This window comes from Maylandia zebra, linkage group LG3 (assembly GCF_041146795.1).
Source record: "Maylandia zebra isolate NMK-2024a linkage group LG3, Mzebra_GT3a, whole genome shotgun sequence".
NCBI classification, from domain to species: Eukaryota; Metazoa; Chordata; class Actinopteri; order Cichliformes; family Cichlidae; genus Maylandia; species Maylandia zebra.
In genome coordinates this window covers 63,647,119-63,662,160 of record NC_135169.1, presented here as the reverse complement: position 1 = coordinate 63,662,160, position 15,042 = coordinate 63,647,119, and the positions used below count along the sequence as shown (strand labels likewise).

Genomic DNA, 15,042 nt, shown 5'->3' with positions numbered 1-15,042 from the left:
CTTATTGCTGTTACCAAGTTCCTGTGAAAAGCAGATTTTTCCCACTGCTGACTCAGCTGGATCAGGGAGAGTGACTGAGGCAGATATTGAGCTGTCAGTGTTTTTATATAACATTAAAGTCCCTGAGGGTATGGCACCAAGCACCATTGAGAATTCCCCAACACTGACGGGAAAATTATATAGTGTAAGGAATTCATTGTAAGTAAGTAGTGCTCCTTCGTTAAATTTTAAAACTTAGTAGCGGCCGCCATTGTTGGCAGCTGAAATTTGGCTGGGCCGCGCTATGAATTCTGGGATATGGTGGGCCACGAAGGACACACCCGACCCATCCTTCAAACTCGGGGGAATGAAGGACGCATTTGAAGGAGTCGAGGAATCGGGACAGCCTTCGTCGCCTGGCTGTGACGTCATCGGCCTTCAAATGCGGCCTCCGGAGGATGCAGCCGACGTTTTGGGACACAGCTTGTGTCTTTGTTGGTCATGTGACCTCCCAGGGACTACACATGGAAACGAGCAGTTTAGCTCAAATCTGGCAGGTTTCCATCGTCTGTTTTTGTCCTGATGTCCATGAACATGAACACTGTCCCTGTCAAACACGTCCAGATAATCTGATCCAGTGTTGTTCTTCTTCTGTGGTGTTTGTGATGGAGCTGCTGATCCTGATGTCCTCCACCAAGGGGGCAGCAAATTCAGCTGACTGTCATCATTTATTAAAAAGATGTAACAATGTGACATAATGCAATATAATAGTGTCAGTTACACATTGTGGGTTGCACTGTGGCCAGAATGGACATTACCTCCTGCCTAATGGAAGCTGTCAGCCATCCTGCAACCATGAATTAGATAAGCAGAAGTGAAGGGATTGTTAACAACAATTTAATAATAAAATGTAATGTGATAGTTGCACTTTATTAGCTACCCACAATCGTATGAATAATAACCATGAATGCACTGCATGCTCATAGCAAGTTCTTTAGGTTTAAAGTGAGATCCTGCTTTAAAGGGCGCTTCATCTGCTGGGAATGACATGTTTCTTCTAGTATGTAAGGCTCAGCCCATCTTACTGGGACTTACTTTTGTAGATCCACATGCTCTAAACCTGGTGCTCCATGATTGGTGCAGAAGCTTTAAGCTACTATTAACAAATAATGACCATGGACTTAGTTGTTACTACAATAACTTATCATTGAGCAACTTGTATATTTAATTTTACTTGTAAAACTATGCAAGTAGAATTGAATGGGGCACAGTGAGCTGAGCACAGGCCCACTCTGTGACACTCAGAGGTTTGTGGATATCATACTGAGAGTATTGGACACAGTGCAGCCAGCTTGCAGCCACTTTCCCACCACTTTAGCACAATGTTTACATGAGACTCAGCCACACTAATGTTCCTGGGCAGACATGTGGTGCAGCATGGCTGATGGCACTGTACCTGCAGCTGTCATGGACAAGAACCACTCAATACCTCACCCAAGCCAAGCCTGTGCTGATGTTGTGATCTGAGACCGAGACACTAACCCAGGATCATGATATGATGTTGTGAGAGTTTCACTAAGAATTAGCTCTGATTACAAGATTTCAATCTATCGTAACTCTAATTTGTATTTACTTCAGTTTGTTCATCTTGGAGCTGTGTGCAGCTGAGGACAGTCTTATTATTACCAGGTGAGGATATGTAACAGCCACAGTCTGTAGAGATGATGTCACCATGGAGTGGTGATGTCACTGGAGCTGCCAATATGTGCTCCAGCCAAAGCTACACCAGAGGGTTGTGCTGTGTAACAGGTTGGTGCAGGTGGTGTTATCTACATTTGAACATTAGGCAACAGTCTCATGAAGACACTTTCTATTGTTCACTAAAGACCAACAATAACAGAGACAAAGGGAGAGCAGCAGAACTAGTGCTAACAATTAGCACTGCTAGCCTGCCCACCAACACCAGCTAATGTTCTAAAAACGATGATCAATGATTTTGCTGTAACGGCTCCAGCTGTCTGTGTCAGGGACACGTTGGAGATGAAGTGAGTGATCCAGTGACAAAGGTTTGGAAAGCTGCAGTCAGCTGAGACTAAAGGAGTCACCTGACCGAGAGACCAAATGTTTCACTGAGAACGTCCAGATGAACAGAATCAACCTTTGGGATAATCTGTTCCACACATCCATGTTTCACTTACTGCATTATATTTCCTCATTGCTGTGCACACAGGCCTGTGGCTTATAACCAACTCCAAGTTCAGACTCAGAGGCTGCTGAAGCTGTTTTCTGGAACAGAGACGTGTTGGATATAAAACCAACTCTTCTTTATGTGTCAGCACTGAGGAAAGGAGCAGCTTCGTTTCTAAGTGTATGAAGGACTGTAGCAGTGTGTGTGTGAGCTTTATTTCACAGACAGAACCATGTCAAAAACACAACTTCAGGTAAAAACAATACAAAATCAAAGAGTCTGATCAGAAGGATTAAACAGAGGAGTGTGGGACTGTTTTTAACAGACAGCAGGTTAAGCCAGGCTGGAGGAGTAAACTGAGCCTCGGTGTGAGCAGCAGTGTGTTTGACAGGAAGCTGAGATAAACAGTCTGGAGCCCATTTAGTGCTTCATATGAAAGTGTGAGGATTTGAAAGCAAATCTAAAATCAAGCAGGAGTCAGTGTGAGAATGATTTGTGCTTTTCCTCAGTCAGATGCTGGGAGTTTCAGTTCATCCATGTTCAGCGTGCTGTGCTTTGTGTAACAGGAGAATATGACAGTATAAATCAAGTCTTCATGTCACTGAAAGCCTCCACAGTCTGCTATGGAGGTGCATCAGTTTGGATTTACAAGAAGAACATTTCTTAAACCTGCCACAAGATGGCGCTCCAACAGAAGGGATGTCCACAGTGTAACACAGACACACACATACTGTGTGAATGTGTGAGTGAATGGGCTTTCAACACAAGGCTTCTGCTGCTACCTTTAATTACATAATTAGCTAACAAGAACAAACTGTTAATTACCACCAAAGAACGGCTCCAGATTTTAGCTGCTGACCATTTTGTGAAACGTTGATTACATCAGCTTATTGTTGATTTTTCAACCTTAATATCAGCTGCTTTAAAGGAGCCTCGTTCTCTCGCAGTAACACTTTTCTTCACTAGATGCAGTGCAGGCACAGTCTGTGTTTCTAAACTACACACTAATGTTCATTGTTGTGCAGCTAAATCCTCCCTCTGGATGGGAAGAATCCCTGTCAGGCTTCAAACACCTGGCTTGGTGTTCTGGAGCTAATGTGTCACCTGTGAGGACTCTGAGATGAACACACAGCAGACACTTCAGTTCTCCATCTGTGTGTCCTCAGTTTCCCAGCATGCCTTGGCTGTGGTGGTGGAGGTGAATGAGGGGGAACATGCTGCTCTGTCAGCACTCAGGTTTCATACCTGGTGATCTCAGAGGACAAAGCGGCGTTACAGCAGCGCACGTTGATGAGACCTGATGCTCTGAACAGTTCAGACTTCAGCCTCACTCTGAGAAAACAAACGACTGACTGTCAGCAGCAACTACACCTGCTCCATCAGTGACGGAGAGAAGAACTGAGACTGAGAGACATACAGCTGCAGGTCAAAGGTCAGAAACGCCCGCTCTTTGTACGGGTCAGGAGTTAGTACTGCAGAGGTCAGAGGTCAGCTTGCTGACAAACCATTTGAAACAGTTTGGAGCTAAAAGCACAACAGCAGAGGAAAGAAGAGACACTGCAGAGATGATGCAAAATATTGTGTTTTGTTCTCAGCTGTCAAAAAGTGTAACACACGTGTTCCAGCACAGCCTTTGTGTACTTTCACTTCTCCATACTGTCCATTGGAAATCCTGTTTGTTACTTTTTGATTTCAGTCCATGTGTCCAAAGCAAACTTCTGTCCCACACTTTCTCTGCTGACTCTTCACCGATGCTCAGATGATCTCAGATGATTTCACCAGAACTCATCAAAATTCGGGCTCCACAGAAACCCAGACGTCACTAAACAAGCGTAACAAGCAAAGTGAAAACTGGTCGTTCAGCTTTATTGACCAAAGATAAGCTCACATGTCACCTCATGACACAGACACTTATTTCCACAGCATGCACGAGGACTGACAATAAGTGTCTATAAAGCCACTTCTATCTGCCACACCTGTGCTTCTGTCATGGTTGCTCTCCTCTCACTCTGTCATTTATCCACAGTCTGCCTCCCTCTGCTCCGTCAGCTGACGTCCTCTCTACACCACCTGCTGTGTTCTATCCTGCAAAAACACATTTAAGAAGCGTTGCACCGAGTAACGGGAGTAACTGCTATAAAATCCATTTAAAGGAGGTGGTGCTGAGTGCTGTGACTGGGGTCCCACCACTGACATCACGGGTGGAGGACATGTTGGAAAACTGCTACAAAGTGCTGTGCAGCCAGCAGAGCTTACAGTCTGTCCTGTGTGTCATACAGGCTCTCACACTTAGTGTTTCTGTGACACATTGAAGAGAAGTTTGTGTTGTTCACAGTTGTGCTTGTACTGAGTGACAGCTGACATGACCTAACAGGAATAATGTGTCTGGGCTGAATGAGAAGTAACACACAATGAAGTCTTGATGCATCTCAATCATCCAGGAAAGTGAGTCTGTTGCTTCTGTTCATCTGGACGCAGCGTTTTGTGGGAGAAACGTGTCGTCATCATCAGGTGACGTCTTCAGTCTCAGCTGCAGGTTTCAGTCTTACAAACAGGACATTTGCATAAAGACTGAAAGCAGCTGCAGGAACGATGGGCTGGGAGCTCCGTTCCTTCATCTTAATTATGCAGATTCTCAGGACCATTGATCAACAACCACTGATCCATGTCCATGAGTCCCATTCACAGAGATGTGGGAATGGCTGCAGTCACAGCATGTAAGATGGAAATAAATGAGAAGTATTTAGCTGAAGTGGATTTGATTTATGTTACTTCTTTTTTAACTTGTAGTTCTACATTGGAAGATTATTGTGATATTGAAATATAAAAATACATTTATATTCTATTATTTTCTCAAAATAAGCGTCACACTCGTGGAAGCCGGTGTAGCCGCCGAAACGCCTGCATTTATGGAGACTTTCAGCCCCAGGTAGGCCAGTTATGGATCTTGGGATCCACATTATGTCAGCAGCTGTTCTCCACCGTGAACTGTGTTCAAACAAACACGCTCACGCCTCACAGACGACAGCTTACAGTCTGTAGAGATAAAGTGACTTCGTACAGCCCCGTCTTCAGTCTTGTGGAGATGATCTCGACGCTTTGGTGGATGTTACTAGCTCCTGTGCAGTATTTTGTAAAGACATGATTATACCCCGTAAGCGCGTTAAAATGTACGCTAACAATAAGCCATGGGTCACTAAAAGTGTCAAATCCTGTTTAAGGAAAAAGAGACAGGCCTTTAAAGAGGGGCTGTTACCGATTTTCAGACAGCTACCAAGGAAATGAAAATCGAGATCTTGAAAGCAAAACAGACAAAAACCTTCTTGAAAGCAAATTTGCTGCAAAACCTTTTGGGTCTGCCTGGACTTGTATGAAAACCATAGCAGGGTTTCAAAATCCCCAGAGCAGCAGTCAGGTCATTTTAGATGTTTTAATTCAGACAGAGATTTTCAAATGCTTTAAACATGTTTTATGCTCGTTTTAGTTCTTCTGATTTCAGCGAGGATATTTGGGAACTGAAACAGAAACTGAGAGATACTCAGCACTTTATCATTGAACTCAGCGATGTTAAAAAGGCCTTTCATACAGTCAATGTGAACAAGAGCCAGGGTCCTGATAATATTAGTGGCCGCCTAATTAAACCTTGTGCTGATGAACTCAGGCCTATATTTCAGGTTATTTTTAACAAATCCTTGCAAACACAACATGTGCCCTCTCTTTGCAAAGAAGCAGTCGTGGTTCCTGTCCCTAAATCTAAACGACTTCAGGCCTGTTGCCTCACTTCAGTTGTCATGAAAGTCTTTGAAAAAATCCTCAGAAATGTGATTATGAAGAGACTGAAGGTCAGCTGGATCCAATGCAGTTTGCATACAGGCCCAACAGAGGAGTGGAGGACGCACTTTTGACTTTACTAAATCTGATTCTTAAACATGTAGAGAGTAAAGGGACTTTTGCAAGACTTCTTTTCATTGATTTTTCTTCGGCTTTTAATACAACACAGCCCCATATTTTAATTAAAAGACTTTTAGAACAGTTTGAAATCAGGAAAAACCTGCTGGGCTGGATTTTAGATTTTCTAACTGACAGGTCACAAAGAGTGAGAATAAATGGGGTTCTGTCTGACCCAGTGTTCTCCTCCACAGGTTCTCCTCAAGGCTGCGTCCTATCGCCCTTATTATTCACTCTCTATACAAACATGTGTCAGGGCAGACATGAAAACAGGGTCATTATTAAATATGCAGATGACTCTGTTATTGTCAGCTTACTGAAAGAGGGTGAAACTAACCATGGCCCAGTCATTGATGACTTTGTTCAGTGGTGGGAGGAGTCTTATCTCCAGCTGAACATATCTAAAACAAAAGACATGGTTGTTGATTTTAGGAAACAACAAAATGGGCACGGAGTCACTTTAATTAAAGGTCAGAAAATAGAGCAAGTACAATCATATAAATATCTTGGGACCATAATCAATGAAAAACTGAACTTTGATCAAAATTGCAAATCAGTTTGTAAAAAGGGTCACCAGCACCTTTATTGCCTTAGGAAACTTGTTCATTTCCACATTGACCAAAAAATTTTAACTTTGTTTTATCGTTCTTTTATTGAGTCTGTTTTATCCTTTTGTTTGGTGGCATGGTTCGGTCAGACCTCTGTCACAGAGAAAAACTCTCTGAATCAGATAGTGAGATGGTCCAGTCGTCTGATAGGTGAGCCACAGTCTTGTTTAGCCTCCCTGTACTCTGAGCAGGTACAGAGGATGGCTTTATCAATCCTTAAAAATGGTTCCCATCCTCTAAGGGGTGAATTTCAGCTTCTTCCCTCAGGACGGAGGTTTCTATTTCCGAGATGCAGGACAAAGCGTTATAAAAACAGCTTTGTCCCCGTTGCTGTCACTGAATTAAATAAGAACTGTTTTTGATTCGAAATATTAAAGTATGTGTCACAGTGAGCTTTATATATTTACTAGGTATGTGTGTTTTTAAAGGGATGTCAAATGCTGTCATTTTTCTGTAAAGCAAATTTACCTTGCCTTTGGGTATAAATAAAGTTACCTTACCTGCAGACGCTGTGCGCAGAGGTTCAGGAGCAGAAGTCCCGTTGTAAACATATCACGGCAGACCCGACGATGTTTGCATGAACGCGCTTTTCAGCATCTCTTTATTGACCACTGTACACACACGGTTGCTGTACGCACACAGCCGGCTGTAGCTTTGCAGCTCACAGCCCGACACACACCAACAACAGCAGAGAGAGCACAGACGTTAAGGCGTGATTGCGGGTGCCGCTCAGGTGCGTCCGCCTCCCCTGCAGCGGCGCTGCAGACCACGCCCACCACACGCATTAACCAGGTAAAATACATACTTGGGCAGAATTTTGCAAATATCTATTTTTCATTTTGTAGCAGCATAGAGCTTTTTTCCAATTATTTTTTAAAAGTCAGGTCAAGGCTCCAAAAGCCCAAAGGCGATATAACAGTTTGTGTTTGCTACATGGATCATTGTAGTTCAGCTTTCCTTTGTTATATTTCTTTAAGAGCTCAAAATGTGTTCATTACATAAATCAAATGTAATTTTCTCTGTAGCACTTCATGGATTTCATAAGCAACACACTGTAGTTGTTCACACAAAGCATAAAGGTAAAAACAATATACACAGTGTTATCTTCATTTTAGATGTCACAAAGTATTTGCGGCTCCCAGTGTTTTCCCGAACCCTGACCCTTTGCGTGGAAACCGGGTCCAAAAGGCTCTTTGGGTGTTAAAGGTTGCTGACCCCTGCACTAGGCCCAACTGACACATATATTTGATTCCAAATACAAAAAATAATGTGTAACCTGCTGGAAGAATGTAGGAGGTTGAGACAGGATCTCAACACTTGGTGTCTGCAACAAAAGACAACAATATGTGGGCCGATCGTGGCTCAAGAGTTGGCAGCTCGTCTTGTAATCGGAAGGTTGCTGGTTCGAGCCCCGGCTTGGACAGTCTCGGTCGTTGTGTCCTTGGGCAAAAAAGCACTTTGGGGTCCTTAGGGACGAGTAAAGCGCTCTACAAATACAGGCCATGTAATGGCAGAAACGTTCTCTAGTGTAAATCCTGACTAGTTCATTAACTACAGATCAGTTTCAGTGAACATTATTCACAGAGGGATCTGAGTTCCTTATACCAGACTCTACAGAAACTGTAACACTGTACAGCTCTGCGACTCAACAATATGACAACAATGTAACACACACTAGAATCATCAAATAAAGCCCCACTAACCACTAGAACTAACTAACTAGCACTGGACACTTGCATATTAGAGATTTCTACCACCATAGGAGGCGAGATATCATCCTTGAACCAGAGCATCCAGCCCTCAATTTCGGACATAAAAAGCGACGTGGCCAGGCATGATAACACTTTGACTGAACTGCAGGACTGTGCCTCGAACCACTCTGACACCATCGCCACTCTCCAGGCCACTGTGGAGCGTTTGTCTGCGGAGGTAAAGAAGTTAGATGAGAGATGTGGAGCTCTTGAGGCACTCCAGGAGGAATAATTTAAGAACTGCAGGAATACCAGAAGGCACAGAGGGACCCAAGATGACTGAGTTGGTTCACACCTGTTGGCGGAGGCGCTATCTCTCGAGGAGAAGCCACTCATCGATCGAGCACATAGAGTGAATCGCCAGCGTCCCAAACAAAGTCATCTTCCTCGGCCCATCATCTTGAGATTGCACTACTACCACATTGGTGAGGAAATTCTGCTGAAAGCTGCAGAGAACAAGAACCTGATGTATAAGGGTTTTTAAAATAAACATCCTCCCAGATTTCCCTCCCTCTGTTGGAAACGCAGAGCCGCATTTGCAAATATGAGAGGAAGACTACGTGGGATGACCGGCGTCAGGTACAGACTGCTATACCCTGCAAAGCTGTTAGTGACCCATGGTGATGTGAGGAAAAGCTTTACCGATCCCAAAGAGACCGTAGACTACGCGGAGAAGCACCTCTCCCACCCACCTTCAAATGTATTAAAAGCAAGGATATATCTATATGTCTAACGCTGACACAGCACTGTGTTTCTTCTTTTCCCTTTATATTCCATGTAAAGGTGAATATGGAGCGTTTATGGAGCTCGTTTATTGACCAGCTGTCAGTTAGAAGGTAAGAGTTACTAGGTTAACAGAGGTTAGCAGTAACAGTACGGGGAAGTACAGTGGGGCAAAAAAGTATTTAGTCAGCCACCGATTGTGCAAGTTCCCCCACCTAAAATGATGACAGAGGTCAGTAATTTGCACCAGAGGTACACTTCAACTGTGAGAGACAGAATGTGAAAAAAAAAATCCATGAATCCACATGGTAGGATTTGTAAAGAATTTATTCGTAAATCAGGGTGGAAAATAAGTATTTGGTCAATAACAAAAATACAACTCAATACTTTGTAACATAACCTTTGTTGGCAATAACAGAGGTCAAACGTTTACTATAGGTCTTTACCAGGTTTGCACACACAGTAGCTGGTATTTTGGCCCATTCCTCCATGCAGATCTTCTCGAGAGCAGTGATGTTTTGGGGCTGTCGCCGAGCAACACGGACTTTCAACTCCCGCCACAGATTTACTATGGGGTTGAGGTCTGGAGACTGGCTAGGCCACTCCAGGACTTTCAAATGCTTCTTACGGAGCCACTCCTTTGTTGCCCGGGCGGTGTGTTTTGGATCATTGTCATGTTGGAAGACCCAGCCTCGTTTCATCTTCAAAGTTCTCACTGATGGAAGGAGGTTTTGGCTCAAAATCTCACGATACATGGCCCCATTCATTCTGTCCTTAACACGGATCAGTCGTCCTGTCCCCTTGGCAGAAAAACAGCCCCATAGCATGATGTTTCCACCCCCATGCTTCACAGTAGGTATGGTGTTCTTGGGATGCAACTCAGTATTCTTCTTCCTCCAAACACGACGAGTTGAGTTTATACCAAAAAGTTCTACTTTGGTTTCATCTGACCACATGACATTCTCCCAATCCTCTGCTGTATCATCCATGTACTCTCTGGCAAACTTCAGACGGGCCTGGACATGCACTGGCTTCAGCAGCGAACACGTCTGGCACTGCGGGATTTGATTCCCTGCCGTTGTAGTGTGTTACTGATGGTGACCTTTGTTACTTTGGTCCCAGCTCTCTGCAGGTCATTCACCAGGTCCCCCCGTGTGGTTCTGGGATCTTTGCTCACCGTTCTCATGATCATTTTGACCCCACGTGATGAGATCTTGCGTGGAGCCCCAGATCGAGGGAGATTATCAGTGGTCTTGTATGTCTTCCATTTTCTGATGATTGCTCCCACAGTTGATTTTTTCACACCAAGCTGCTTGCCTATTGTAGATTCACTCTTCCCAGTCTGGTGCAGGTCTACAATACTTTTCCTGGTGTCCTTCGAAAGCTCTTTGGTCTTGGCCATGGCGGAGTTTGGAGTCTGACTGTTTGAGGCTGTGGACAGGTGTCTTTTATACAGATGATGAGTTCAAACAGGTGCCATTCACGAGTGGGGGACAGAAAAGCTTCTTACAGAGACGTTACAGGTCTGTGAGAGCCAGAGATTTTCCTTGTTTGAGGTGACCAAATACTTATTTTCCACCCTGATTTACGAATAAATTCTTTACAAATCCTACCATGTGAATTCATGGATTTTTTTTTCACATTCTGTCTCTCACAGTTGAAGTGTACCTCTGGTGCAAATTACTGACCTCTGTCATCATTTTAGGTGGGGGAACTTGCACAATCGGTGGCTGACTAAATACTTTTTTGCCCCACTGTATATTGTGTTGTTCTTTTGTTGTTTTTTATTTTATCCTACTTTACTTTGTTATTTGGATTTTACCTGTTGTGAGTGCTTCCCGTAATTCTCCTTTTTCTTGCGCCGCTGTGGCCAGAGTTCACAACATTACATATTTTTGTATCTATAAAAAGGAAGCTGACACTCTCCAGACTTTATCAAAGGTGTGAGCGTCACAGCAGAGGCCTTTGTGTCAACGTAGCTGAAGACAAAACACAGAAAAACATGAAGGAGATTTTCCTGGCCTGGATTTTATACAAATATTCTGCAGTACATCAAAAATGAAAGAAAACCATTAGTCAACATATGAACATCACCTCTGAAGTTACAGAGCTTTGACTGGAGACACAGCTGAGCGTTTTGCATTTTGCATAATTAATTACATAATTAATTATGTAACCATAATTAAATGGTTACATCATCTTTAAAGTCCCCAGAGATCAGAAAAAGGGCCTGAGGGTGCTGTGTTTGGAGTCTGCTGGTTACAGTGTGCAGGACCTCACAGGCTGCTGCAGCGTTAGCAGAGGGCGGGACATACACAGCTATCATAATCACGTGTGTAAACTCTCGTGGTAGATAGTACGGTCTCATGCTAACCGCTAGCAGCTCAATGTCCTTACAGCATAGCGTCTCTTTGATAGAGAAATGCCCAGAGTTACACCATCTATCGTTCACAAACACAGCCAGACCCCCTCCTCCCTTCTTACCACTCTCCGCTGTTCTGTCATAAGAGGCTCAGCAGCTAAAGCAGCACACCTGGGTCTCCCAGCCTATTAAAAGCAGCCCTTTGCTTCACCTGCTTCACTAAACATTATTATTTTAAGCAGAGTGGTGTGATTTATGTAGGCATTGCTGTGTGACAGGATGACTTTTCTTGCACACCCACCAAATGAGGGCGCACATGCTTCCACGCCCACTGGTGACTGCACACATCCTTTCAAGGAAGCATTTCATTCATCCCTAACAAATGGAACAAAACACTGTGCAGCGTGTTCAGGTTTGAACGTGGCCCTGGCTTCTCTCTGCATCCACCTGGCACATGCAACACACATCCACTCCCTGCTGAACTGCTTGTATTTGATGTGTTGAAGTTTTGGCAAAGTTTGAATAAATTCCACTTTATTTATAGGAACATTTCATCTGTGGACTCCTGCTTCCCCTCTCCTTGAGCCAGTTTGTGACGGGAACATGACATAAGAAAAGTAATTTATCCCTTTTTGATTCTGTGTATCTGGCGCTCATCCAGTGAGTTCACACTTGGCAGAAACAGACTGAATTTGTCTGGAGAACTTTGGCTTCAGCCAAGTTAGATAAACACACTGTGTCTCTGTCAAAACAGCAGTGTAGTTGTGGCACCCCTGTGAGGGAATGACCACATTAATATTATTTTGTGTGAAACACTCATGTAACGAGACATTTTTCATTGCTATATGTATTTATTTTCAGTTTCTTTAAGAGGATAGAAAATCCATGTAACAGGGATTCATTTTATGTTAGAAAGCAGTGAGGGCGGAACTTTGGTGCTTGCTCCGGGGTTTCGGGGAGCAGTAAGTGGAGCCCACCTTCCGCTGCTTCCTCAGACACGTTCTGGAGGAAAGCAGAGACGCATCGTGTCTTCCTTACTCTGCTCTTCACCTGCTTTTACAGGTCGGTACACGGTGCTCGCACCGAAAATGTTGTTTATTGTCACCATGGTTACCCACGTTAATGTGAATGGGAGAGTTAAGGCGGTCCGCCAAAGTTATTTATATGTAAACACGGGAGAAAACCAGAGGAGTGTCCCGCGCGACCGCACCGCGAGCCCGCTCGTTAGGTGGAGCGCTCGTGAAGCAGAGTCAGTGCGCTCCTATGCTCTGTGCAAACGTGTTGTAATGCTCCAATCAAATCAGTTCTGTGAGATGTGAATGTTAATAGTTCTGTTAAAGTGACTGAGTAGATTAGCTAGTGTAACACAAGCACTCTGAGCAACTCTGTGTAGCTAACAGAGGCATTCATGGGTTGATTAAACAAGCTGTGTTTCATGATGCACTAAATAGTGATTTTGCCAGTAAATTACTGGAGGGAACAAATGTAATGTATTTACCAATGCTGTTATTGAATAGAACTGTTTAGCCAGTAAGACACTGCAGAAGACAATGTGATGTGTTTATTGATATGATAAAAGGATGTAGCTGTTATGGAAAGAAGTGTGAACTTGAGAAACTGAACCAGTTAAAAAGAGTATATTTCACTGATGTTGTGAAATAAGTAAATGTAATTGATGTGAATGAGGAACCAGCTGAACAGTATATTGAAAGCTCATGTTTAGTGTTTTATAGCATTTATTTGTGTGAAATAAATCAGACTCAGACACGTTCTGGAGGAAAGCAGAGACGCATCGTGTCTTCCTTACTCTGCTCTTCACCTGCTTTTACAGGTAACATGTTTGTCATCGAGGTCTTCATCCTTGGGACCCGTAACATAGTAACTTCTTCATTGTTATACTTCTATAGTTTTCCCATTTTGTGAGCTGTGGATGTGGAAAGTGTCTCAGTGACACATCCACATGAAAACGGCGTTACCTTCGTTCATTTGCACGTCAAATGAACGAGCTGTTTGGACTTTAACGTCACAGCTGATGCTTCGATACTCGAACTCAAGAGTTCAGCTTCCACTCAGAGGTACAAGTACACACAGCAAAGATAAACGTGTACACAAGGTGGAACCCACAAGTGCACAGCTCCAACCAGAGATGGGCAGTAATCCGATTACTTTTTTCAAGAAACGAGTAAAGTGAGGGATTACTATTGCAAAAAAGGTAATTAGATTACTGTTACTTTCCCGTAAGCACGCTGCGTTACTGCGTTACTAAAACCGCAGCTGTGTGCAGATGAACAATGGATAATCTATCGAGTGTGGAGAGAGTGTGAGCGTGCAGCGTTTAAAGCGTGGAAGCACTGACCTTACTTTGAGTTTGACTCTGTAAAAAGTGACAAAAACATTAGCATCCGCTGTTCACTGCGTGGGAAGACAACATGCTCACTCACTATGTGTTAATGGGCATGCTTATTTATAACTTTGATAAAATGTCATAAAAATAATTCCATGCCAGCTCACCATTGGTGATCAGGTAGTTTCTGTTCCAGTTCCAGTCCCATAAATCATGAAGCTTGCTGCCAGAAAAGCTTCAAATCTCCTTTGAAAGCTGTTTGTGGTCTTGATTGTGGGAGCTTCAGTTGTCTGACTCCAGCTGCCACACAGTGCTCACTGATATCATTTGCAAAAACCCCAGTGTGACAATATTTATCAGTGAAGCAGAAATCAGGAAGTGACGACTTTTCTTTGAACATTTGCTCAGGCTAAGCTGTGCTTTCTACCACAGTTGGGAATTTCCTGGTTTACAACAAATTATTGTGTCAACACCGCATAAGATTTCAAACTACAGGAAAATCACTGGAGTTATAAGAGGCAGACAACGACACACACACCACATGCATGCTGTTGCTATTTATTGTGGATTAACCTGTCAAGGGCAAGAACAAAATAATTCTGCCTCAAATACAGGAAATCATAGCTTTCCTGTATTTCCTCCATTGTTGGCATGCTGGTTAGTGCTGTTGCTCCACAGTAAGAAGGTCCTGGGCTAAATTATCCATGAATGTAAACGGCTGTGTGTTTCTATCTGATAGACTGGTGAGCTGTCCAGGGTGTACCCTGCCTGGTAACCTATCACTTCAGGGTTATTTCCCAGCCCTGCTGCAACCAGGATAGAGATAGGAGGATGGTAGTTGTTGTAGACCCATTCAATTTCAATTGAAGGATTAAAATGTTCCAGGAGCTCAACTTACTCCATCTGAACATGTTTCAATCGTGTTTTATGAACACAACATGCAGGTTTACTGAATATGAAAAGGTTGTGTTGATTTAACTCAGTTGTTTAAGTTTCTGCCAAAGCAAAACCTTTGTGTGCAACCAGTGTCCACTATTGAATCAAGTAAATCCAACATGTTTTTGTCAGTGCAAAAGGAGTTACGGTGCCTGTATTCCTGCACAATATTGTCCCGGGAGGGAGGAAAACTTTCTGGTGAA

At 43.5% G+C, this 15,042-nt stretch overlaps 1 protein-coding gene across 1 annotated transcript in view; it reads left to right on the top strand.

Annotated features, from left to right (window-relative positions):
• Window positions 1-12,589: 12,589 nt before the first annotated feature.
• The window catches only part of LOC143416634 (uncharacterized), a 21,624-nt gene continuing 19,171 nt past the window's right edge, over window positions 12,590-15,042 (top strand). The window contains exon 1 of the mRNA XM_076882073.1: window positions 12,590-13,390. The gene's annotated coding sequence lies outside the window, so the exon portion shown is untranslated. The remainder of the gene's footprint in view (window positions 13,391-15,042) is intronic.